The sequence below is a fragment of the Pteropus medius genome, unplaced genomic scaffold (genome assembly GCF_902729225.1).
Source record: "Pteropus medius unplaced genomic scaffold, Ma_sr-lr_union100, whole genome shotgun sequence".
Taxonomy (NCBI): domain Eukaryota; kingdom Metazoa; phylum Chordata; class Mammalia; order Chiroptera; family Pteropodidae; genus Pteropus; species Pteropus medius.
Genome location: NW_024351729.1, coordinates 20247174 through 20274148, shown reverse-complemented (window position 1 = coordinate 20274148; position 26975 = coordinate 20247174). Strand labels below are relative to the sequence as shown.

Sequence of the window (26975 nt, the reverse complement as noted above, 5' to 3'; positions counted from 1 at the left end):
TATGTCAGGGCTCTCCTCATACCAACATATGTCCATTACCAGTAAGAAGGCATCAGAAACTTTCAAGAACATGTACACTTCAGGATACCCTTCTTTATCTTCAAAAAATACAACATGGCAAATGTTTAAGGTAATGAGAACTTTTGTTGGAAGGCAAATATATCATCTACTGAGGAGTAACTTGTTAAACTAGTGTTACCATGGAAAACAATAGTTTATCAGATTGCCCTAACAGAATTCCATGAATGGGATGAAGGAAAGATCAACTTTGAAGGATGTTTAGGGTTCAGTTTATCACAGAGTCTTTCTGTGCAGTTGTTGTTTTGGAAAGATAAACGAGAGTAAAGGTAATGCTTGGGAGGAGAAGAGAAAAAGGAGAATATACAAGAGATAATTATTTACTAAATTTGCTGAGGGTCTACTCTTGTCTTAGTTTTTCATGTGTAAGTGAATACACAAATGGTAGTCTGAAAGAATTCAGCGTATATGGAATTAGAAACTAGGGAACTGAAAAAAAATTATTTTATTTTGCTAAACTGTGCTTTTATTCTAAATTACAAGGGCCATCCTTGATTTGACCCAGCGAATAGTATATAAACCAGTCTGCAGAGACAGTAGGGATAGCTTTCCTCAGGACATTTACCTGTCGACTGAAAAATCAAAATCTGCTCTTCTGTTTACAACTGAAGGAGAATATTGTAGAGAATTCTTGTTGTGATTGGAGAAAATTATTTCACTCGTAAGCACCCATCTGAAGCTATAGTAACCTCAGTCCTTATTTAATAGAATTATGTTAATGAGATAAAGCAAACATGATGATATCTGTGGTTGTTAGCTTGTCTGATCTAAGAGATTACACGCTTTTGCTATTTCACTCTCTACAGGGAATCTTTAAAAAAAAAGGAAAGAGGACAGGTCAAAAATTAAAAAGGCCCACTTTCACATGTTATTATCAGGTTTAATGAAAGATCTCAGCAAATGTATAACTTCGAATGAAAAATCTCAGCAAATGTATAACTTCGAATTTATCCACGTTCTTTTCTTGATAGCCAAGACAGTCACAGGATGGCTGTTTGACATGTTGGAAATGTCATAGTTAGTCCATAGGCAACAGTCATTATTACTGTGCAGTTGAGTGTTTTATGGAGAATGTGAACAGGTAGATAAAGGAAATGAACTGTCTTTTCATGAAAAGACTAACACATCTAATCAGCAGTAGAAATTGGCAAGTTAAGAACAATCTTCTCACCAAAATCAATAAAAAGGAAACTGATATTTTATTATATACTTTGTCCAGGTCATATGGTTAAGTCTGGAGTTATGGAAACAGTATATCTAGAAAGGTAATTTTTTTTTGGTTAGGACAGGCGGAGACATTATGATCGAGATGGTATTAACCATGAGTTTTGTAGAAGGCAAAAAAGGGTAGAATGCTATTAGTTCCATGAATTATAGACCTTGTTGAGATCATGCAATCTTTCTTTACAAAAAAGTTTCCATAAAATTCATGCAAAACTTATAAGATGTGTCAAATTAAAAGCTTTGATTGCCAGCTTGGTTTCAGATAGTGGACTTAAGTGTAAATTGAAAGAGTATCTTGTTAATTATATTCTATTTGACCAGACAGACAAATATAAAATTACATCAAAATGAAAATGAGGCCTCATTTCTTTCATCCAGAGACTCATAATTCCCATTTTTTAAATAGCAAAATTAAAATGATGTTATCAGCAATTTTGTGTGCATTATAGTAATACTTCCAATTCTCACTTTTAATTTGAGGCACTTCCAAATTTAATAGCAACATTTAGGCAAACGAGTGAATGACATTTTCTGGGACTCAAGTATTTCTTAGTAGTTTTTCACAAGTCTCCAGTGTCTCCTTCCAATAATAAACATAAAGATAATTTCCTGTTCTGTCCTGAATGTTAAATATTAGTCACTCATTTAACTGTTCCCCAGCCTCACTTAGATGAGTCATTTTGTGAGGTCTGAAATAAGATGCTGGTGAAAAAATTGTTCTAAGAGGGATTTTGTTGGTATGGTTTACATTAATTGATGATGGCAAATCCTAGTGCCTGAAGGACACAGCAGACCCTTGAGTAAAAGTGAGCAAAATGGTTTTATATGGTTTTTCAACATGTTTGCTATAATAACTAATTTTTTTTAAAAAAAGACATCTTTAAGGTTCTGTATAAAAAATGCTTTCTGACTTTGTAAGGTATCTTTGACTTTCTGATATAATCTGAAACATTCAGAATATCATAGCAAGTTTAAGTAGGTCCTGTTGGACCTGTGACTAGACAGCCTGGCTATTGATCTCTCCATGAATGCTTTAAGGAAAATTTTACTATAGAACTTAGATACTTAAAAGAATTATAAGAATGAAAATATGGAATCTAACAAAATAAACAAACAAAACAGAAACAGACTCACAGATACAGAGATCAAACTGATGGTTGCTGGGTGAAAAAGGTGAAAGGGTTAAGAAGTACAAATTAGTAGGTACAAAATAGTCACAGGGATATAAAGCATGGCATAGGGAATATAGCCAACAATATTGTAACAGCTATGTATGGTGCCAGGTAGGTACTAGATTTACTAGAGGGATCATCACATAATTACATAAATGTCTAGCTACAAGGCTGTATTCCTAAAACTAATAAAAAATAATATTGCGTGTCAGCTTTAATTGAAAAATTTTAAAAAAATTAAGAAGAAAAAGGAATGAAAATATGTGGGCAGAGGATTCTTTCATTCAGCAGAAAATAGTGATAACATAGAATTCATGGTGAGGGAAGAGAGGAGTTGCTTCTAAGTAGGAATCACCACTGTCATCAAAAACAATGATGACAACAACAACAACACACACACAGGACTGAACAAGACTGGAGTAGGAGAATTTACCTTAACATGTTAAAATCCCTTCTGATATCTCCAACTCCTCTTTTCTTCTTCCATAATTTCCTTTGATTCTCTCTGGGACTGACCCAGATAAAACGGATAGGCAAGGTTTGACTTTGTATTTTCCAGTTTGGCATCATATTTTCCAGGCTTACTTGCTGTCCACTGACAAGCTCTCCCCTTCTTCAATGACTTCTCTTGAATGCTGGATGCTAAGATAGCAAAGGAAAACTGCTTTGGTGTGTATCCAAGCCCCTATTTTAAAAGGCCAATTCGAGCATTTTATTAATCCAAAGGATTGACTCTCATGGTGAAAGTTGGAGATCTGTGGGCCGATAGGTCTTTTTCTCCTTAAGGCATGCTTCATAAGTGACCATCTACTCCACTTTGTCTCAGGAAGGCCACCCTTTCTCCCACTTGACCTGTAACTCACACAGGACCCTTCTATAAGATAAAATACTTCTTCAGTGTAGGTGGGTGGATGGCCCGCTGGTTCTTCATGGCAGAAGTTCTGTCCAGGACTTCTTTAGATGCATGACTCAATCTCAATTCTAGTAAGAGGCCATTGCTGACTCTGTAAAATTTGTCGACACTTAAGGCATCTGCTCTTTTCTTCTATGTCTCAACTGCTTTACCTCTCCTTTCTCATTGTTTCATAGAGAAGGCATCATCAAAAGCAGCTAGTGACAAACGTTGGGTTAACCAGACAATTTCATGTTTTATTAGAGGCTCCCTTCTGCCTCTTAAAATTTTTTTATTTCTGTTTTCTTTACCGTAGACTCCTTTCTGAGTGTGAAGTTGCCATACACAGGACAGATGATCTCTTAAAATCTTGGAGAGAAACATCTTTCAGTTGTTTTTGAGGGGAATAAACATGAAACAGAAAAAGAAAATCTTTCTAATGCATTTGGCTGTCTGGCTGTCTGACTTCCAAAACAGTTGGAGCGATAAATGTTCAATTTGGCTTAAAGAAGTCCTAAGTGAGAAATAGCTCAAATTTTGAAAAGGAAAAAAAAGTTGAAACTTTTATTAAAAGTTAATAGTGGTTCAATTTACAAGTCTGAGCATGTGTAAATTCAACACTTCAATCTGCTGATTTGTCAAGGCGTAATTTACTCACAGTTCATAAACACTCATTTAGATGCTCAGAGAGAAACATGTAGTCATCTTGAAATTTATAGAAGATGGAAATAATCAATTCCCGCCTTCAGGGAGTTTATAGTCTAGGAAGAGAAAAGGTCATGGTGTATAATTTGTAAGGGGACATTAGTGTAAGAGAGCTGGCAAATATCAGGGGGACTAATTACGAATTATGTCTTACAAGTTGGGGCTTCTTGTACTCAGAGGTGAGCATCTGAATTATTACTTTAATTATGAGAAGGATTTGATGTATTTAGTGGAAGAGCTGACAGCTGTTTCCATGATTTGAGTTTGTTAGAAAGCTTTAAGCGCTTGGAACTTGTGGATTAATGCGGAAGAATGAAACTGATGCAGATTTTTTTTGGGAGGGGGGCGGTGTGGGAGGGAGGAGATGCAGAGAATGCAGATGTCAAGGATATAGCAATTGGTAATTTGTAACCCAGAGACAAAAGATCTGAGTTTGTTCAAGGGAGATTTGAGAGATATTTAAAGAGACTGGGGATTTTTTTCCCTTCCTGTTTCTAAAGCTATGCATATGTTTTGTAGAAAGCTTAGAAACTCTAGAAGGCAAAAATTAGAATAAAAGTTGCTTCTAATCACACGACTCAAAAGACAACCACTATTAATGTGTTGACATGTATCTTATATCATTTTTATATAAAACTATCTCATTTTTCTTTTATAGAAACAGTATCATTCTTATTAGATGTGTTTTATGAACTTGCCCCTTTTCATTTAACAATTTATCCTGAACATCTGGAAGGAAATTTCTGGGAAAAAAAGGGTTTAAGATCAGCTAAATTGGGAAGGGACTGGAGAGAGGGAGGCCAGTAACAAACAAACAGCAAACCAAAAACTTAGAGTCCAACAGGAATACAAATGCTAACAGTAGAGCTTGTTTTTTTAAAGCACTTCATGAGTCAAGTTCTAGAGGCCAGTAAAAGAATTGAGAAGCAAACATCTGATTTCCAGCTCTATCTCTTACAAGCTAGGTACCCTTGACAAATTCCTAAGTATCTCTGAGCCTTAGATTCAAGAAAGTTAAGTGAACATTTTATTATGAGTCCGAGTCAATCACATACACATTCTTATTATCCTAACAATAATCTTGTTGGGAAGGAATTTTTAACTTCATTTTACAGGTGAATAATTAGAAGTTTAAAGTGGCTATTTTCTCCAACACATCCCAAACTCAGATCCGGTTTTCTTTCTACAGTATCCTGGTGCTTCTCTCATCCCTCATGTATAAAAAGGGGCCGAGATCACATGTGCTCCTTGCTTCACTGTGTGTTGTGAGGGTGTATGATGTAATGCACATGGAAGTTTTTGTAAACTGTTAAGCACAACAGATAAATTTTGTTACTTATCATTTCAGATAAGTCCAATTTCAAACCCTCCACTTCAGTGTGTGCTCTGACGTTTGCTAATCGACCCTTCAGCCATATTGACTTGCATAGATCCAGAGAAGTATATTCAGGTTATCTGACGTGAGCTTTACCCGGCTAGTATGCAGAGGCTCAGTCATTTCTCCTGTTTTCTTCAACCACTCTACATTGCTACTCATTGAAAGTTGGTGTCAGCTGGTGTATCGATGGCAGACCCAAAATTTCCGCAAGTTACGACACAGAGTCTGCTGCAATGTGAACAAAAATAAATCACATTCCACCCCATGTCCAGACACTTTGAAGAAATCTAAGATGATTTTTAAAAGGTTGCTTTGGAGACATAAAACTTGAGCTAGCAAAAAAAAAGGCCCTTTCCAGATGTCCAGCCAGGAAAGCCCCAGGTGCAAGTGAATCAGCAGATGAGTTGTCTCATCTGAGACGGTGCAAGATCCATGTGTCCGCACATCACCCGGTCGTGGCTAAACTTGTGGCCATGTCTTCCTTCAGATGTGGCTGTGCTTGGGCTGATTCAGGGAGAAACACTGCTTCCCATTGAGTCACGAGCCTGTCCTTGAGCTTTGCTGGACTTTGCTTGGGTAACTTGCCCAGGATTCATGGTCCAGACCTGCAGCTGAGTCCAATGTGGCAGAGCAGGTAGTCTCCTGGAGGTGAAGTGGGGAGAGGAAGAGAGGAGGAAGATATAAGTTACTTTTCAAAAGGTTCAGTCAATGCAGGGAGATTTTGGAGAATTTGAAATTCGGCAGACTGACCTGAAAACAGACACAAATATGAGGGAGATTTATTGAAGGCTTTTCCTCTCTCTTCCCACTTAATTCCTCTCATCAGGTAGGAGAGTGACTAAGAAGATGTTCAGCTAGGCTCATTGAAGCTGGCTGATTTATGTTTTATCTTCATAAAATTTCTCTTTATAGTTCGATGTGTACTTGGCAACTCACAAACTATTGAATATGTCCATTCATTCAGGTCAGTCTATCCTTTGGTAAATACTTAGCAAGCTTTCCAGTGTCAGATGTTGTGATAGACACTGAACACATGGTGAATAAGAGACACTGACCCTGAGATACCGTATTGGTTTTCTGTTGCTGCATAACAAATAACCACAAACTTAGTGACTAAACCAGCACTAGTTTATTATCTCACAGTTCTGTAGATCAAAAGTCCAGGCAAGGCTTAGCTAGATTCTCTGCTTAGGGTCTCATGAGGCTGCAATCAAGGCATTGGCTAGCATTGTGATCTCCTTGAAGGCTCTGAGCCCTCCTCCAGGTTCTCTGGTTATTGGCAGAAATTAATTTTTTGCAGCTGTGAGAGTCATGTGAGCTTGCTTTTTCAAGGGCAGCAGGAAAGTGTCTCCAACTTCAGGTATCACCCAAGCCCTCTTCCAAAGGGCTCACCTGATTAAGTCTAGCCCACTCTAATATTCCTTTGATTAACTTAAAGTCAACTGATCAGGGACCTTAATTATATTTGCAAAATTCCCGCACCTTTGCCATGTAATGGTACATGATCCAGCAGTGACATCCCATCCTATTTACGGGTCATACCCACATTCAGGGGGTGGGGATTATCCAGGACTTGGACAGCAGCGAGTGGAAATCTTGGAGGCCGTCCCAGAATTCTGTCTACAAACGATATTAAATAAGTAATTAAAAAAAAGATTAAACAATTAGAATCGTGCAAAACTGTGAAGGAGAATTACGGGCTCAGATCAGAGTGTATGAAGAAGGAGGCTTGGCTTCCTCTGTGAGATTGGGGAAACTTCCTGAGACCTGCCAGACAGGCTGTCATCGGCAGGGCTAGGACAGAAACGTGTGGGGAAAGACGGGAGTAGAGCTGGAGCGAAAGGACATGAAGTTGGTTGACTGATATAGCCCTGAAATGAAGCAAAATGAAATCACCCTCTAGCCCACCCTATTATTCCCAGAAAGTGAAGGTGAGCATTTTCCATGTGAAAGGAAGTGGGCAACAGATCCAAAGTTCTCCCCTTTCCCTTACCTTTATTGGAGAACTCAGGGGTGTCTGTCTGTATCAGAGTCTGGGGTTCCCCTGTGACGGGGACATGGTGGGGGGTGGTGCAACAAAAGCTCAAGAGCTATTCTAGGAGTAGTTAGCATCGGGTGAGTCTTATACATATTTTGCAAGATGACAAAAATATCTGTAAGCCTGACATTTTGGGTGGTTTCATTACTTACAATGCCATATTAGAAAACTAAAGCATCATTTTTTTTTTTTTTTGTCTGTCTCTGAACACTAAGACAACCTCTGGTCAGAGTAAATGGAGGAAAAAAAAAATATATATATATATATAGAGAGAGAGAGAGTGTCAAGCTGGAAATCAGAATGTTCTTGTCAGCACTCTGAAAAAAACTAACAGATGGGAAGCTTCATGCCCACCCCATAATAAATTTGTGCTGATTTTGGCAAAGAGTAGTGAAATCCCACAGAGTTTCTAATGTACCCCTTCCCCTCTCATCCCATCAGCCTAATTCAACTTGGTTGCCAAAATAGGGGGAAAAAATCGAAATAACTAAAAATGACCTAAAACACACGAGTACCTAAAATATATGCCAAAAGTAAAAATGGAGAGAGTTTTCATTTGATTAAATTATAGGTTTCTTCCCTCAAAATTCTCTTTCCATAACTTTTAATGAAATGTCTTCTATTGGAAAGATTCTGGAAAGATGACTTGGAATACCAATGTTGTAAAGCTGAAGTACAAAAATTACATCTACTAACCAACTTTACCAGCAACTTCAATGGACTACAAACACAGCAGAGGGGTAGTCAATTTCTCTCCTCCTTGAATAAGGGTGATAGTTTGAAGGCTGTTTAGAACCTTGATAGCTATGTCACACTCTGGTGGAATATATTAAATATATACTAAGTGACCTCAATATATAGAGAAAGGCCTCTTTGTCGAGAGAATGATAAAGCAGTCTTGGGCCACATTTCTTCACAAATCTCTAGGGCCTCATCTTTTCTCCTTGTGGCTCACAGTGTTACTCCCCTTTTTGCTGAGTGACCCAGACTTTTCTACTCTGTCTTCTCCCTGTGACATGGGAGTAAGCAGAAAGGAACAGCTGGGAACGTGACGAGCGAGAGTCAACAGGCAGCCTCTTGCCTCCCAGCTAGTCTCCCTATGACTAATTCATAAACACAGTGTATGAGTCACCCCCAAATTCCCTGAGCTCCTGATGACCATGTTAGGTAGGCACAGAGTAGAGACTCTGGAACTCATTTCGAATATAGGAGGCCAATCTGCATCCACTAGCTGTTCTGTTATCATTTTACACGCAATTTATAGCAGGCACTGTCCCCTTGTGTTGACATTTCACGCACTGTATTAATGCCCTGTCAATGGACCCCATTTACCAAGGTTTTGTTTCCCTAACTCACCTGATTATAAAAGTTCCTGGGGGTTATTCTCCGGATTCTCTCCTGGAGATTTTGATTTAGAGATTAGATCAAGGGATCTGTGTTTTTAGCAGCCTCCCGTAAGACGTTCTTTTCATCATATAAATATGAGAAACATTCTACTAGGGTATGTTCAACTCAGCAAATTTCCATCCTTTTGCTTCCCCAATAAGATTTTATACAGAAACTTTTAAGAGGAAAAGATTTCCAATGAGGGCAGTTTATGGCCCAAGGGATAAATTTAGAAGTAGGAAGTACCAGTTGCTTGTTTTGTCTGATAGTCAGGTCTGCATCACATATCTGTTAACAAACTTCCCATATAATCAACTTCCAAGTGGTGGAGTAAGTTTCTCAATAAATTTCTGTTCATTCATTCATTTGACAAATGTTTATTGAACATCCGCTATGTGCCAGGCACGGATCTTGGAACTAAGAATATAATGGTGAAAAGACAGACCTCGTCCCTATCCATAGGGAGCTCATATTCTGAGTAAAAGACTGAATTTCAGTCCTTACTCAAATAATAGTCTCTATATAATACCAATTAAAACATCTTATGTCCTTTTCAGATAACACCCTGAAAAGGATAATGTGGAATCACACATGTAAACAATTCACCTCTCTTTAATATTACTTGAATGCCTACCATGCATCATATTGTGCTTAGGATACATCAGTGCACACAGTAAACAAAGACCCCTGCCCTTATGGGGCTGACATTCTAAGGTGAGGATGAGATGCTAGATAATAAATCTAACAAATCATATGATGCATTATAAGGGTATTGCTATAATGAAAAGAAAAAAAAGGTCAAGCAAGAAAGTAGGTTGGGTATGCAAGGAGGCAGTCATGGTAAGCCTCACTTTCAGGGTAAAGTTTTAACAAAGACTTGAAGTGCATATTAGGCAGAACAAACAGCTAGGACAAAGACATGAAGCTGGGAGGAACCTGATGTGTTTGAGGAGCAGTACATGAGAGAGATAACAGAGGGCCATAGAAATAATGATAGGGGTGTGATAAGATCAGTTAGGGCCTTGTAGGCCATTTGGAGTGAAATGGGGAGATATCGTAGGATTGTGTGCAAAGGGTGTCATGATGTGACGTTTTAATTTAACACGGCAGGGTCACCATGCTGTATTGGTGTATTGAGCGTTGATTATAAGGAGATACATATGGAAAACACTAGATAACCATTTGGAGAGCATTTGGCAGGATCTAGACCTAGCAAAGCTGAAGATGGGCATCTTCTAGAACTCGATAATTCTAGGCTCTGGGAGAGAAACCCTCTCCGTGTACGCCAGCAGATATGTGCAGCGATGTTCACTGCAGTATTGCCAGCAGTAACAAAGCTCAAAAAAGCCTCACTGTCCTTCAGCAAGAGAATGAATTGATAAATTACGGCAAACTCATAGAATGCAACTCTATCCAGCAATTAAAGGGAATAAATTAAGAGTTATGTTATCATGGTGGATAAGTTACTCAAACATAAAATAGAACAATAAAAATCTAGTTACTTAAAACACAGTAATACTAAATATTTTATGGCTATGTTTATACTTAGTTAAAAAAATTAGAATATTAAATGAAAAATACACATGCAACTAATTACATGGAGTGGGCAAAGGGTTTGGGAAATGTATAGAAAGAATTTCAAATATATCCACAATTGTGTTAGTGTTTGTTTCCGTCTGCCTCTCACTCTTTCTCATTAAAATGACTCAAACTTTGCAAAATATTAAAATATTAGAGTTTCCATATTTTCTATTAAAATTAAGTCAATAAAACAAATAATGAACAGAAACATTTCATTAAAATAAATAACAGAGAAGAGAGAATTCATTCATTTGGCCGTTGATGTCTATCTCCACAGCATGCACAATGTTTATATGTTCCCTGTAGTTTTGTTTTGCTGGTATTTCTAATCAAAACCGTAAACTCTCCATAAGTATTCTTTTAAAAAATCTTTCCGCTTAGAAAATGTGTACTATTTTTCTCAATATTTAGCAACTTTTATAATATTGCAGGGTTTATAAACTGTGGTCAATATTATGGGTTTATGAACTGTGGTCACTGGTGGCAAGGAGCAGTTAGTGACCCCAGTCCCATCGGCTCAGGTGACTTTTTTCCTTACTGTTTGCAAAAGCAGGCTGGGCAGGTTAGGGACCGAAACTATCATTTGGGTAGCTGTAATGATATTAACAGAGGAGCAACTTGAGCAAAGCATATTTTAGCAAGTGACAAGTACATTTGCTATAACATATTGATAATAATTTTTCTTCCTCTCCACTTCTCTTTTTCTCCTGCCTTTGTATAGGAGGCTTCTTTTAAAACAAGTGTTTTCAGATTGCAGTGCACTATGGCAAAGAGCCCAGAAGAGGTGGATTTAGTACACTGAAGTCCTGTTTTCAATTATCTAGAATCCACGAAACCACAGGCTTCGGTTTTAGATGGGACAATTTAAAAGTTTGCCTTTCTAATGTAAATGTATAAAATATAAGCTGTTTAGCAGTACTGGGGTCTTTCTCAGCGACATGGGTCCCATCTCTCTAGCAGAGTGCCTGCTGCACAGGATTATCACAAAAACAGGTTCATAAGATCTTATTAATAGATCTGCAAACTGACTAGACAAAATTCATTTTTTCTCTAAGCTATTACCCGTCATATATTTTCAATTTAATGCATTTCGTTATGCTAATTTTAAAAAGAAGACGGATTTTCTTCTTACAAGTTGCATCACATTTTCCAAAGACAAAACCTGTTACTGTTACCAATGTTTTATTAGCTTGTTATATAAGAATTACCATTTTAATACAGAAAATTTCTGACTTAAGATCACAAGACAGAGAGAAAAAAAGTGCACAAACAATGGAAAGGAGAGAGGGGGAGAGGGAGGGAGGGATGGATGGAAGATGGAGGGAGGAAGGAAGGGAGGGAAAGAGGGGGCTATAGCTTACAGAGCAGTGACAGAAGCAGCGATGCCTGGATTTTATGTTGGGCCCCACTCATGTCAGAAAGTCATTAAGTTGAACTTTGGCAGCAGTATAACATGCTTATGCCATATTTGACTTAGCTCCTTACTTGCAACAATGTCCAGTATTGGCTGTATAGTTTAATATATAATATATATACTCTATCTATCTATCTATCTATCTATCTATCTATCTATCTATCTATCTATCTATCTATCTATCTCATCTATCTATTCTATCATCTATCTATCTATCTATCTATCTATCTATCTATCTATCTCATCTCCATCTATCTATCTATCTATCATCTCATCTATCATCATCTATCTCATCTACTCTATCTACCTATCTATCTCTCTATCTATCATCTATCTAACATCTATCTATCTATCATTTATCTATCTATCATCTATTTATCATCTATCTATCTATATACCTCTATCTATCCATCTACCTCTATCTCTTTCTACCTCTTTCTCTCCTCCCCTCAAGGTTATCAAGGTTTATTTCAGACAGGGTTATTGGTACTCTGTGGAAGTCACCATTTTCTTTCACAGTTTCTTTTGCAGTTTGGTGGAAAGAACAAGTAGTTTGAGCCCCAAGTCACTTAAATCACTTACTTTGTCTGAAAGCATCAGTTTCTTCACATGTAATAAGAGTGATAATAACACTCATCCATCCCATTGACCTCAGAGTGTGGCCTGGAGAAGTCAGTGGGAATGGTGAAATCATCTGTACATGCTGCTGTAATATATTTGCACTCTCAGTTATATTACTACTGTCATAATAAAAAAAGACTCAGACCTAATTTATTTTACCTAGTGTGCAATGTATGGTCTCAACTTGCTCTATTCAATATGGTAGCCACCAGCTAATGTAGCTATTAAAGTTAGAATAAAGTAAAATTAAATAATATAAAAAACTCAGTTCTTCAGTCACACTAACTATATTTCAAATGTTAATACAGGCATACCTCGTTTTATTGTGCTTTGCAGATATCGTGTATTTTTTACAAACTGAAGGTAAAAAACAATGACTTGCTAAAGGCTCAGATGATGGTTAGCATTTTTTAGCAATATAGTATTTTTAAATTAGAGTATGTGATTTTTTTTAGACATAATGCTACTACACACTTAATAGACTATCGTAGTATAGAGATAGCTTTTATATGCACCGAGAAACCAAAAAAGTCACATGACTCTTTATTGAGAAACCAAAAAAGTCACGTGACGCTTTATTGAGACATTCGCTTTATTGGGGTGGTCTGGAACCAAACCTGCAATATCTCCAACTTATGTCTGTAATCACCAGATTGGACAGCATATATATTAGAACATTTTCGATATTGCAGAAAGTTCTGTGAACAGCACTGGTCCAAAGTTTTAAGGAATAGACTTTCAATTTGCTTGAATATAGCATTATATACAAATACCTTTTCTTACTAGCAGCCTGTACCTATGCATTAAGGGAAATTCTTTTTACTAAGTTTAAAACTCAGCTGTGGTCCATCTAAGAGTGATTAAGAGCTCAAGCGATTATTGTTTTTGTAAGAAGGTGAGTTTTCTGTACCTCATCACAACAAAGTCTGAAGTAATACAATGTTCTACACACCGTAAAAAATCTTTCTCTAGTTTTGTTTAGTGGAATCTCATTTAGATCTGATCCACTGTGACTCGGAATTTAAGACTTAGTATGAGATAAATGAACTGCTTTTGGTTACATCATCTTAATGGATTGACAAACAGAGACTACACTGAAGTCACTCAGGACAGGTCAGTTCTAGTCCCTTGTTAAAATAATTAAATACTTGTTGTTTCCAAGTAACTTACCAGATAACATAACAGATCAATCACATGAGGCATGGATTTGGCATTTCTCACCCACTGCCTAGGCCAGCTTGAATGACTGTTCAGATGGAACGTCTTACATAGCAAAGAAGTCTATAAGGGCATTTAAGGAGACTTGACATGAACCACGCTCATGTTGTGCATAACAGCCTGATGTACAGAGATGCTTTCCTTGTCTCATACTTATGTGCTGTTTAATTCTTCCTTATTACATTTCTATATTATAAACATATGAGACATCAGACATTCGTGGAGATCACTTCAGGTTACAAATTAGTATCTTTGGTAACGACACGTGCCTTTCATGTTTCCTACTTACAAATAAAGCAAATATGCATGAGTACCTGTGATCACTTCTCTATGTATATAAATGTTGAATAACTATGGTATATACCTGAAACTAATATAGTATTGTATATTAGCTATGTTTTAATTTAAAAAATCTCTAAAAATTTCCAGAAATACCCATGTAACTTTTCTGTCTAGGTATAGATTCAGTTTCAATCATCTTGCTTAGCATATCACATGCACTGTGACTCTGAAGACTGGCAATTAAATTTTTGTGAATTCCCATCTCATCTCTTCTAATAGGGCTCTCTGCTATTTCCTGTACTCTTCTTCCTGTAGAACTTCTGTTAAAAGGAATATGGAGCCACTCCATCTAGACTCCATGTCTTTAACTTTCCTTTCATAGTTCTAATCTGTTTGTTCCTTTATCCTTCATTCCTAGTGAATTAATTCCTCAAGACAACCTTCCAATCACAAACTTATCACCTGTGGATAAACCTATTTGTCTTACCTATTAAATTTTTAAAATCATAATAACTGTGCTTTTCTTTTTTAGGATGTCTAGTTGGTATCTTTTCTCATGCACCTATTATTGTCTTATTTCTGCCTGTTTTATTTCAACATTTCTTGTCATTTTTCATTTTTCCCCCATAATCTATCACTTTGAAGAGTCTAAGCACATTCGCTTTTAGATATTTTTCTTCTTTCTTTACTATTTTAATCTTACCTGGATTGAATTAATCGTCCTACAGTTGATTTTGTTGGCTGGCTTTCTCAGTATTTTATTTCATTATGTATTTGAGCACTTTGGTTTGTAAGCTTTTCTCATATTACAAGTTCTCTCTTCTCCACTATTCTTTCCCTGTTTGTGTCTGCTTTCATGTGGTTTTCTAGGACCTTTTAATCTTGAACCAGTTCATGAACATTAAAGATTCATTCACCTGCTCACTGGGTGGCTTGCATGTTTTCTAAACTGTATTTGTGTGCATACAAAAGAGAATATCAAAGCATATTCTTAAAATGCCATGTTGACAGAAATTGTGGAGTTTTTGTGTGTGTTAAATAAGTAGCCACTTTGAAGAGAACTCTTTTGGAAAGTCTTGGTGTAATTGTTCTCAGAATCAAATCAATATTCAAATTCTAAAATAAATGAGTTCTATAATTCTATGAAAGTAATTTGTTTTGCTTATAAACTATCTCCAGAGATAATCATATTTTGTTTATCTATGTAAGAACAAAATTTTGCATTTAATCTTGGTAATTTTGCTTTAAAAACAAAATTGTGAACTAGAGACCTCATTTATTTCAAGGCAACTCAAACTCATGGTACCCAGTGATGTTCAGGATGACCTGGTGAGGAGGCCATTTGCAAGTTATATCACAAGTCCACCAGAAATCTATTTTTTTTTATGAGGATTTCGACTGGCGAATGGGATGGGGCAGTGTAAGGGGTATTGAATATCTTTTATTTCTTCAGTTAGTCTTGAATTAAAGCCAATATCTAACAGACACACCAACAGAGACCTGAAATGCCATCTCTACGCAAGGAGAATAGCACGTGGGGTTATTTAGGAGTTAAGAGCATGATGGTAGAATTCTCTGCAAAGAAGAAGGGGCAGGTCCATTTAAATTCAATCGCTTCCTGGGAAAAGCAGATTGCCTAAAATCCAGTACTGTGTCCCAGACTGCAATGTCCAAGGTGGTTTTTACTGATTCCATAGCTGGAAATCTCCCAAGTGTGGGCTTAATGCCACTGAAATGAACAATTATAAAGTTTGACTAAACTTGCTCAGTAATAACTCCCTCTGGAGAAGAAAAGTAGCATTAACACTGCTTGCTAAATCTCCCCAAGCTAGATCCAAAGAAATATAGAAATTTGATTATTGAACATTTTCACCCGAATTTAAGCCTCTTGGGTAATAAAATTGGAAAACAACTTTTACTTAGAGTGAAAATGTGTTTGGCAGCCCCTCTATATACAAAGTTCAACTTTAGAGCAAAGGAAAAGAAATACTCATTATATAATCAGATCGAGTTATTGGTTACTGAGAGTTCCTGGTTTAGACCTCAACTGATATGTGAAGTAGACATGAGATCTTTTATTCTGGCTATTCTATTTTAATCACAGCAGCTTTTCATTCTAAATATTTTAACCTTGGAGACTTTTCACTAGGGCTTCTTATTTATTTAGATATTGTTATGTGAGACCCATAATAGCATCAGTGAAGGCAAGGTTGGTCCCTTCTTACTTTTCACAGTATTTGACAATAAATAAGTAAAACTAGTGCTATAAATATAAAGAGGGAGTTTTCTAAACTCTTGGGTAAAGTGATACAGGGATGAGAAGCGAAGATATAGGTAAAGATTCCTCCAAACTGCAATTTAGGCGATAGAGAAATGAATGTGGAAATTCTGTGTTTCTCTCTTCTCTTTCTTTTTCCATTTAACTCAGTCTTTGCAGATCTTAAGACACGCTTCAGTCTTTCTACCTGAAGCAAAAAGAATACACTGATATTATGTTTGCTAGGTATGACCCGCATATGGTTTTGAAAACTATTTTATCACATGGTGAAAATATCAGAATTTTCATCTAAAAATCCAGATTTTCAAATTCTCATTAATAAGAGAATCTGTATATCCTAGACCCATAAGCTATTAAGACAACAAGTAGCAAGTTTTAGGTAGTGCTAAAAGTTCCCCACTTAGCGCCAGTTACGACCTTGCTTGCTTCCCTTGTCATATTAACAATCAAGTTCTTTAGGCATTTTAATTTGTACTTTGTGGTGTAAAGCATATTATTTCCTGCACTCTTATTTGTTCATCCAACAAATATTTATTGATAATCTCTGTTCTGAGATCTGAGGTTATAGCAGTGAACAAATAGAGATAGTCCCTGCCCTCGCAGTGCTTATATTCTAGTGAGGAGAGACAAATCAACACAAATGAAATATATTATATGATGTTAGGTAAAAAGTGTTGTAAAGAAAAATAAAGCATGATGCACCAGATATTACTATATCCGCTAGATACACAGAAGTATAGTTCTCTGCCCACTTGTTCTTAATTGGCTTTAGCCAATGAAATGTGAGTGGAAGTGATTTATGTTGCTTCTGAGTAGAAGCATTTATTTGCTGGCCTTGCCTTTCTACCTCCCTTTCACTTTGCTGTGCCAAGTGTGTTGGCTCATATTGATGAGGACTTATGGAGGACGACTGCCTGGGAGAGCTAGCAGACTAGCAGTGGATTTTTTCATTAGCAACAATTTTGTTAAGCCACTGAGATTTGGGGATTGGTTGTTATGGTACCATAATGTGGATTATCCTGACTGGAAGCACAGTGAGGAGTCGAGGAGTGGAAATAGGTGTTGAAACTGTGGATAGTGTGATCTGGGAAATCCCCACTGAGGTGACATTTGATCAAAGTGAGTGCATATGCTGTTGACTAAATAAAGGAAGACATTCCGGGTAGAGGGGACAGTATAGAGCTATGTATATTTTTGTAATGTAGATGAGAAAACTCAGTGATTTGGGAGTTTTACTCCTCTCCTCCAAGGTTTTATTTTAAGTGAACATACTAAAGGACGTGAAATAGGTCAGACAGAGAAAGACAAATACAGTATGATTTTACTTATATGTGAAATCTAAAAAACAAAAGAAATGAACAAACAAAACAGAAACAAATTCATAACTATAGAAAGCAAACTGATGGCTGCTAGAGGGGAGGGGGTGCGAGATAAGTGAAAACAGTAAAGGGGAATAAGAAGTACAGTTTACAGGTGTATGATAAATAAGTCATGGGGATATAATGTACAGCACTGGAAATACAGTCAACAATATTGTAATAACTATGCATGGTGACAGATGGTTATTAGACTTACCATGGTAATCAATTCATAAGGTATATAAATGTCTAATCTTTATGTTGTACACCTGCAACCAATATAATTTTCAACTATAATTACACATAAATTAAAAATAATAAAATAAAAACAAAATAATTAAGATAGTCAATAATTGGTATTGCTAGCATTTTGTTCCCCACTTAAGATTTTGTGATCGGTATCACCTTCTTTCCATCTGATTTCAACCCATGACCAGAAACTGCAGACTCCATCAACAGCTTCATATTGATTCTCAACAGCAACAGGGCCTGAAGGCTTTCATCAGTATGTTCAGATCTGAGCTTATTCCCAAAGAAACAAAAGGCAGAATAACATGCTCTATTTTATTTTGTTTCCATTGGCTTGTTATGATTCTGGTGCAGAGACACGTATAAAGTAAATCTTCTCAAAGATAAAGATAATTTAATGTGTTTTCAGCCATGGAAATTGTCTTGGCTATATGCAATTACTTTTTCTCTCAATGTGTCATACTGAAGTTTAAATGATGCCATGAATAGGCACTCTTTATTTCCCTATTTATCAGTGACATCTAATTAGTCAGTATATAATGATCTAAATTCTATTTTTTCTTTTTTAAACACACAAAAGTATATGTTTTTCATGCTTTGTTATGTATACTTTAACTCACTGTAATAAACTCAATGTATTTGCATACTTTAGCCACCAAATTAAATACGAACTGATAATAATAATGATTAAGATAAAATGGGTAAATCCTCGTTAGTCTTCTCTAACTTTTTCTTTTATTGACTATTCTATTCATTCCTTAAAACACCTGAATCTAGTTATTTCCTGAGGCTACATTTGTTAGTGTCTTGGAGCCCAGAAACCATGTGTTCTTTCAATTTTCCCCTCCAGAACCATATACTTGACACAGGAAATGTCCAAGCAACATCAGCTGAATGAAAAAATATGGAATTCCTTCACTAATGATTAGATTTGGGGTTTAATATTTTAAATGTTGTATTCATTAATTCTGTCATGCTTTGTACTAAGTGAATATTTTGGGGTTTCCAGTTTAGAAAACTAATTGAAAAATTTCAAAGGGACAAGTGTCTAAGCTACTCCAGGAGCGTTCAGTACTCTCCATGGGGTCTCATTGCTAATGTAAAGAATTCAACCCTCAGGTCACTGAGCTTTTACTATGTGCCTTGAACCACAAAGTATATTAATGTTTATAGGACAATGTTCTCATTTCTGAGAACTCATGGTCTTATTGGGCAGAAGTATTTACACATGTGGAACAAGTTGAGAATGCTGAAATGTAGACTATAAAGTGTGTGATATCGGCAATAAGTTCTATGAAATATAAGGAAGTGGATGTTGTCGTTGGGCCTCGTGAAAGAGTGAATGAGGGTGGAGATGAGCTTTGAGGTATGGAAGAGATTTTGGTGAGCAAGGAGGTGGACAGAAACATTCTATTGGTCAGAAACAATCTATATAATTATTAATTACTCTCAAGTAAAGGAAATGACACAGACACTTCGCTCTTAACTTTCGTTTAATTCTTACAGAATTATGTCGATTTAAATCTTAAACTGGACCATGATACGGGAGAAAGTATAGTCCCCTTTGCCTTGCATTGTTTATTTATTAATGGTCAAGAGAGTAAAAATAGGTGAAAATAGTCCTATTTTAAGAAAAAGGAACAAGGCAACCAAGTCATGAAAATAGCTTAAAGATGTGAAGCAGATGGAGGAAATATTGACCTCCATGTGCTTATCAATAATGCTTCTCCCAAGTGAGGAAAGCAAGAACACAAGAGAATGATGAAGGTAACTAGAGCTGTCTCATAGTTTTTCCATATGTAAGATAAGGATACTGCTATTTCATTGTTTTATATTTGGGTTTTACCCTGGAATGTTAAATGCTGTTTCATGAAACAGAATATACTCAAATGAATGGCATAGGTTAGCACTATTTTTTTTGTATTATATATTACAGAATAAAATAATGTATGAACTTTATCTCACCCCTTTGTCACATGACCTAGAGTTTCGCTGAAGTACATAAGAGTTTTTTGTTTGTTTGTTTAATATAAATGCGCTAGAGGAGGCTTAGATCCCAGAAATTACACTATTGTTTGAATTAGGTCAACCCACCTGTTTTTCTTCCTACTTCTTATGGAAGTTAGTAACACTAAGAAACTTGGAATTTTCAAAAGTGAGAGGACACAGGAAGGGCAGAAAAAAATGGAGAATGGAGAATGTGGAGGTGATAGATCCTGACATGTGGTAAAGTATTGCAAGAAATGTTAAAGGGACTTACTTCTTTAAGCTGAAAAAAAAGTTTAAACTAAAAATTAAAAAAATGTGTAAATGAAAAAAAATCTCACTGATAAAGGCAAACATACAACAAAGGTAGTGGGCTAACTACTGATAAAGCTAGTGAGAAGGTTAAAGGAAAAAAGCAGTAAAATGATCTATTTCTACAATAACTAATTAAGGGACACACACAGGCAAAAATTGTAAAATAAAATATGACATCAAAAACATAAATCATGGAGTGGGGAGTAAAAACATAATGCTTTTAGAATGTGTTTCAATTCAAGTGATCATCCACTTAAAATAGCCTGCTATCTGCATATAGTGTTATATATGAATTTCATGGTAACCACAAACTAAAAATCTATAATATATACACAAAAAATAAAGAGAAAGGAATGCAAACATAATACTAAAGGAAGTCATCAAATCACAAAGGAAGAGAGTAAGAGAAGAAAGGAACAGAAAACAACTGCAAAAACAAAAGGAAAACTATTAACGAAATGGTAATAAGTACATATTTATCAATAATTTAAATGTAAATGGGCTAAAAGCATCAATCAAAAGACACAGGGTGGCTGAATGGATGAAAAAATCATCCCATACATATGCTGCCTGTAAGAGACTCACTTCAGATCTAAAGACTCACACAGGCTGAAAGTGAAAGAATGGAAAAAAAAAATTCATGCAAATAAAAATGAAAAGAGAGCTGGGGTAATACTTAGATAAAATGGACTTTACAACAAAAACTGTAACAAGAGACAAAGGGCATTATATAATAATAAAGAGATCAATCCAACAACAGGATAAAACAATTGTAAACATCTATGCACCCAACATAAAGCACTTATATACATAAAACAAATATTAACAGATATAAAAGGAGAGATTGACTGTATTAAAATAATAATGGGGGACTTTAACATCTCACTTACATCAATGGATAAATCATCCAGATAGAAAATCAACAAGGAAACATTGGCTTTATATGACATGATAGATCAGATGAATTTAATAGATATTTATAGAATGTTCCATCCAAGAAGAGCAGATTACAGGTTTTTTTTTTCAAAAGCACTTGGAACATTCTCTGGTACAGAATACATGTTAGGCCACAAAATAAACCTCAATGAATTTAAGAAGCTTGAAAGCACATCAAGCAATTTTTCTGACCACAATGGAATGAAACTAGAAATCAATTACAAGAAGAAAACTGGAAAAAACACATGGAGGCTAAACAACATGCTACTAAACAACCAATAAGTCAACAAAGAAATGAAAGGGAAAATACGAAAAAATACCTTGAGACAAATGAAAATGGAAACACAATGCTCCAAAATCTATGGGACACAGCAACAGCAGTTCTGAGAGGGAAATTTATAGTGATACAGACCTATCGCAAGTAACAAGGAAAATTTCAAATAAACTATCTAACATTATATCTAAAGGAAACAGAAAAATAAGAAGAAATCCCAGAGTTAGTAGAAAGAAGGAAATAATGATCAAAATGGAAATAAGTGAAATAGAGACTAAAAACAATAGAAAAGATCAATAAAACAAAGATCTGATTCTTTGAAAAAGAAAAAAAATCAATAAAACTTTAGCCAGATTCATCAAAAAAAAAAAAGAGAGAGAGAGAGATTGGAGATCAAATAAATAAAATCAGAAATAAAATAGAAGTACCAACCCACACCACATAAATACAAAGGATCATAAGACAATATTATGAAAATTTTTATGCCCCAGATTGTACAACATAGAAGAAACAATCTTATAAGAGTTAGGAAGAAACTGAAAACCTGAGCAGTTCAATTACCACTAACGAAATTGAATCAGTAATCAAAAAATTTCCAATAAAGCAAAGTCCTGGACCATGACTTCACAGGTGACTTCTACCAAACATTTAAAGAAGAATTAATACTTATTCTCAAAATATTCCAAAAAAATTGAAGAGGAAAGAATGCTTTTAAATTCATTCTATGAAGCCAGCATTACCCTGTTACCAAAACCAAGCACTGATACCATACACACGCACACGCGCCCACACACACACACAATTATAGACCAATATCCTTGATGGAAATAGATGCAAAATTTTCTTAAAAATATTAGCAAAATCAACAATTCATTAAAAGAATCATATACCATGATCAAGTGGCATTTATTATAGGGAAGCAAGGATGGTTCAATATCTACAAATTAATCAATTTGATACACCACTTTAACAAGAGGAAGAATAAAAATCATATAATCATCTCAATACAGACAGAAAAAACATTTGACAAAATTCACCATCCATTTATGATAAAAACTCTCAATAAAGTGGGTATAGAGGGAATATACCTCAACATAATAAAAGTCATGACACCCCACAGCTAACATCATACTCAATGGTAAAAAGCTGAAAGCTTTTTCTCTAAGATCAGAACAAGACAAAAATTCCCACTCTCACTATATTTATTCAACATAGTTTTGGAATTCCTAGCCACAGCAACCAGACACAGTAAATAAAAGGCATCTAAATTGTAAAGGAAGACATAAAACTGGTACTATTTGCAGATAACATAATGCTGTATATAGAAAATCCTAAAGACTCCATAAACAAGTATAACTAATGAAAGAATTCAGTAAAAGTTGCAGGATACAAAATTAACATACAGAAATATGTTGTGTTACTATACACTTATAAAAAACTATCAGAAAGAAGAATTAATAAAATATTTTATTTACAATTGCATCAAAAAGAATAAAATACCTAACAATAAATTTAACCAAGGAAGTGAAAAATCTGTACTCTGAAAACTATAGACACGGTTGAAAGATATCAAAGATGACACGAGTAAATGGGAAGATATATCATGCTCATGGATTGGAAAAATTAATATTGTTAAAATGTCCACAGTAGCCAAAGCAATCTATGATGGCAGATTCAATTCAATTCCTATCAAAATACCAGTGGCATATTGCACAGAATTAAAACAAATCCCCCCAATTTTTGTGGAACCAAATGACTCTGAATAGCTGAAACAATTCTGAGAAAGAAAAACAAAGATGGAGGTATCACACGCTCTAATTTCAGACTATACTACAAAGCTATAGTAATCAAAACAGTATGGTATTAACACAAAAAAGAGACACGTAGATCAATGGAACAGAATAGGGAGCTCAGAAATAAACACAAAATTATATGGCCAATTAATCTATGACAAAGGAGGCAAGAATATACAATGGGAAAAGTCTCTTCAATAAATGGTGTTGAGGAAACTGGACATCTACATGGAAAGAAAGAAAGGAAGAAAGAGAGAGAGAGAAAGAAAGAAAAAGAAAGAAAGAAAGAAAGAAAGAAAGAAAGAAAGAAAGAAGAAAGAAAAAAAGGAAGGAAGGAAGGAAGGAAGAAAGAAAGAAAGAAAGAAAGAGAGAGAGAGAGAAAGCAAGCAAGCAAGCAAGCAAGCAAGCTGGACCACTTTCTTACACCATACACAAAATAAACTTGAAATGGATTAAAGACTTAACTGGAAGACTTGAAACCATAAAACTCCTAAAGAAAATATAGGCAGTAAACTCTTTGACATTGGTCTTAAAATATTTTTTTGGATATGTCTTCTGGGGCAAGTACCACAAAAGAAAACTAAACAATCTAAACAAATTATATCAAATTAAAAAGCTTTTGCACCACAAAGAAAACCACAAACAAAATGAAAGGGCAACCTACTGAATAGGAGAATATGTTTGCAAATGACATATCCAATATGTAGGTAATATCCAAAATATATAAAGAACTCATATAACTCAACAGTAAATAAACAAACTAAATTAAAAAATAGGCAGAGGACCTGAATAAAAAGTTCTCCAAATAAGACATACAGATGGCAAACAGACACATGAAAGGATGCTCAAGGTCACTAATCATCCAGGAAATGCAAATCAAAACCATAATGAAATATCACCTCACACCTGTCAAAATGGCTACTATCAAACAGACAACAAATAACAAGTGTTGGCAAGGATGTGGAGAAAAGGGAATCTTCATGCACTGTGGGTGGGATTGTAAATTGGTGCAGCCACTATAGAAAACCGTATGGAGATTCTTCAAAAGTTAATAATAGAACTATCATACAACCAGCAATTCCACTTTGGACATTTATCTGAAGAAAACAAAACAGTAATTCGAAAAAATATATATATACATACATACATACATACATACATACATACATACTACATACTACATACATACATACATACACACACACACCTCTAAGTTCATTGCATCATTATTTACAATAGCCAAGATATGGACGCAACCTAGGTATTTATCTATAGGTGAATGGTTAAAAAAGAGATGGTATATATGTATGGTGGAATATTACTCAGCCATAAAAATAAATGGAATCTTGCCATTTGCAACAACATGGGTGGACTTAGAGAGTACTGTGCTAAGTGAAATAAGTCAGACAGAAAAAGATAATAATATTTCTATCATATAAAATTTCACTTACATGTGAATAGAAGAACAAAACAAACAAAGCAAAACAGAAACAGACTCATAGATACAGAGAAAAAACTGATAGTTGCCAAAGGGGAGGGATGTGGGGGTGGGTGAAAAAGTGAAGGGGACTAAGAGGTACAAAATTCCAATTATAAAATAAATAAGTCACAGGGACATAATGTACAGCATTGGCAATATAGTCAATAACATCATAATTAACTGCACAGGGACAAATTGTTATTAGACATCGTGGTGATCACTTCGTTGAGGTATTTAAATGTCGAATCACTATGCTTTATACCTGAAACTAATATAATATTGTAAGTCAATTATTCCTAAACTTAAAAAAATTGACATGAGACAGGTTAACAAGAAAGAAAAAAAGAAGAAATAGAAGGGTTAAGCTAAGTATGCTCAGTTTCTGTTCTCAAACTCACGAACTCTCAGCGAGAGGAGTAAGGACAGGGAGGGAAGCCAGGAGTGACACTGTAGCTGAAGTTCCCCCACATGGACCCAAGAAGAAAGGAGGATAAACACCCTTTTCATCTTTTCACCCTCCAGAAATCAACGAGGGCCCAGTGCTTACTCGAGTATCATTTTTGCAAATCCTGCCCTATGTCCTTCTAAAGTAAATCCTCACTTAATGTTGTCCATAAGTTCTATGACTTTTAGTGAAATGAAATATAAAGAAACTAATTTTACCACAGGCTAATTGACATAAACAAGAGTTAAGTTCCTACAACATCTCATTAACATTATAAAGAAATGACGTGTAAACAGCACGTTATTCGAGGACCTGCAGTGGATGTAATTGCTCTGTTCTGTAAATTCTCATGTTCTTAATTTGAACTTTTCTTCTTAGCATTTATTCGATCTTGTAAGTGTAATAATTTATCTATTTCACTGTGACCTTTCCTATTTCTTAGAATCTTCTTAAATATAGAAGCTATTTATTATTCGTGGTTTCATATTCCTCAATTATTAATATAGTAACTGAGAAATGGTAAGCCCTCAATGAATATTTATAGAATGAGAAAATGAGTAAATAAAATGATCATGAAAAAAAAAGTGCATAGTCTATACCAAATAAGCTCAAAGAGTGATCTAATAACTTAAAGCAGAGTAAACCAAACCAACCTCTCTAGTGGTTTTAAATATCTTAAATTACATAAGAAATTAGAATGAGGGGAATAAATGAATTAAAATGGGGAATTGGAATTCCTGTTGAAAGTTAATTTGAGATTCTTTCTTGACTATGTTTTATCAAACTCTTAGTTTAAGAATAAGTATTCCTTGTCACTTTTATCCTTAGTTACTATAAAAAAACACACTGGGAAAAAATTTTAAATCAAAAAGTAAATTTTGTATTTCTTCCTTGACAGAATTGTTTAATACTATATGCCTTTTAAGTATTTTTAGGAATTTAAAATATTAGATAAAATTCTTCTTTTTGTGCTTAAGTCAAGGAAATATTCTGGTCCAAATGAAGGCTTAAAATTCCTTTTCTTTTTGTGTTATATAGTTATGTATACAGATGAGCAAAATAGGAAAGTAATACTCTCTGATCTCATCACCAGCAATAATCATTGTTAATGTTTTGATACATAACCTTTTCATCTTTTTTCTATGTGTACATGTCTATCTATATACAAATTTAGAAAAATTACAGCATATACTCTTTGCTTAATAAACTTTAAATTTTATAATAGTTTTAGATTTATAGAAAAGTTGTGAAGACAGCACAGAGAATTCCAATATGGCTGACACCTAGTTTCCCCTATTGATAAATATCTTCTATTAGATGCTACTAACGTCACATCTAATGAACCAATATTGATGAATTGTTATTATTTATACCAATTTAATGCATTGCTATTAACTGAAGTCTATGCTTTATTCAGATTTCTTTAGTTTTCACCTAATATTCCTTGTCTGTTCCAGGCTCCCATCTAGAATGCCACATCATATTTAACCTTTATGTCTCTTTAGGCTCCACAGACTCTGTTTTTCAGACTTCTACTTTTTTTTTTTGACTTTGACAATTTTTAGGAGTACTGGTCAGGTATTTTGTAGAATATCCCTCAGTTAGCATTTGTCTGATGTTTTTCTCATAATAATGTGGTTGTAACTTTTGGTGAGAGAACCACAGAAGTGCCATTCTCTTCACATCATATCAAGGGTACATACTATCAACATGACTCATCGCTGTTGAGGTTGACCTTGGTCATCTGGCTTAGGTCATATTTGTCCATTTTCTCTACAGTGAAATTACTCTTTTTCTGTCTTTCTTTCCACACTGTGTTCTTTGGAAGAAAGTCACTAATCAGAGACCACACTGACGAGGTAAGGAGTTATG

At 35.2% G+C, this 26975-nt stretch overlaps 2 long non-coding RNA genes across 4 annotated transcripts in view; one reads left to right on the top strand and one right to left on the bottom strand.

Annotated features, from left to right (window-relative positions):
* Nucleotides 1-2736: 2736 nt before the first annotated feature.
* Nucleotides 2737-26975, bottom strand: part of LOC120587621 (uncharacterized) — a 163652-nt gene continuing 139413 nt past the window's right edge. Inside the window, exon 3 of the long non-coding RNA XR_005649046.1 lies at nt 2737-6091. This is a non-coding gene — a long non-coding RNA (uncharacterized LOC120587621). The remainder of the gene's footprint in view (nt 6092-26975) is intronic.
* The window catches only part of LOC120587620 (uncharacterized), a 34196-nt gene continuing 33928 nt past the window's right edge, over nt 26708-26975 (top strand). Inside the window, exon 1 of one of the 3 annotated variants that reach the window (XR_005649043.1) lies at nt 26708-26962. This is a non-coding gene — a long non-coding RNA (uncharacterized LOC120587620). The remainder of the gene's footprint in view (nt 26963-26975) is intronic. The other 2 variants (XR_005649044.1, XR_005649042.1) reach the window with 2 other exon arrangements.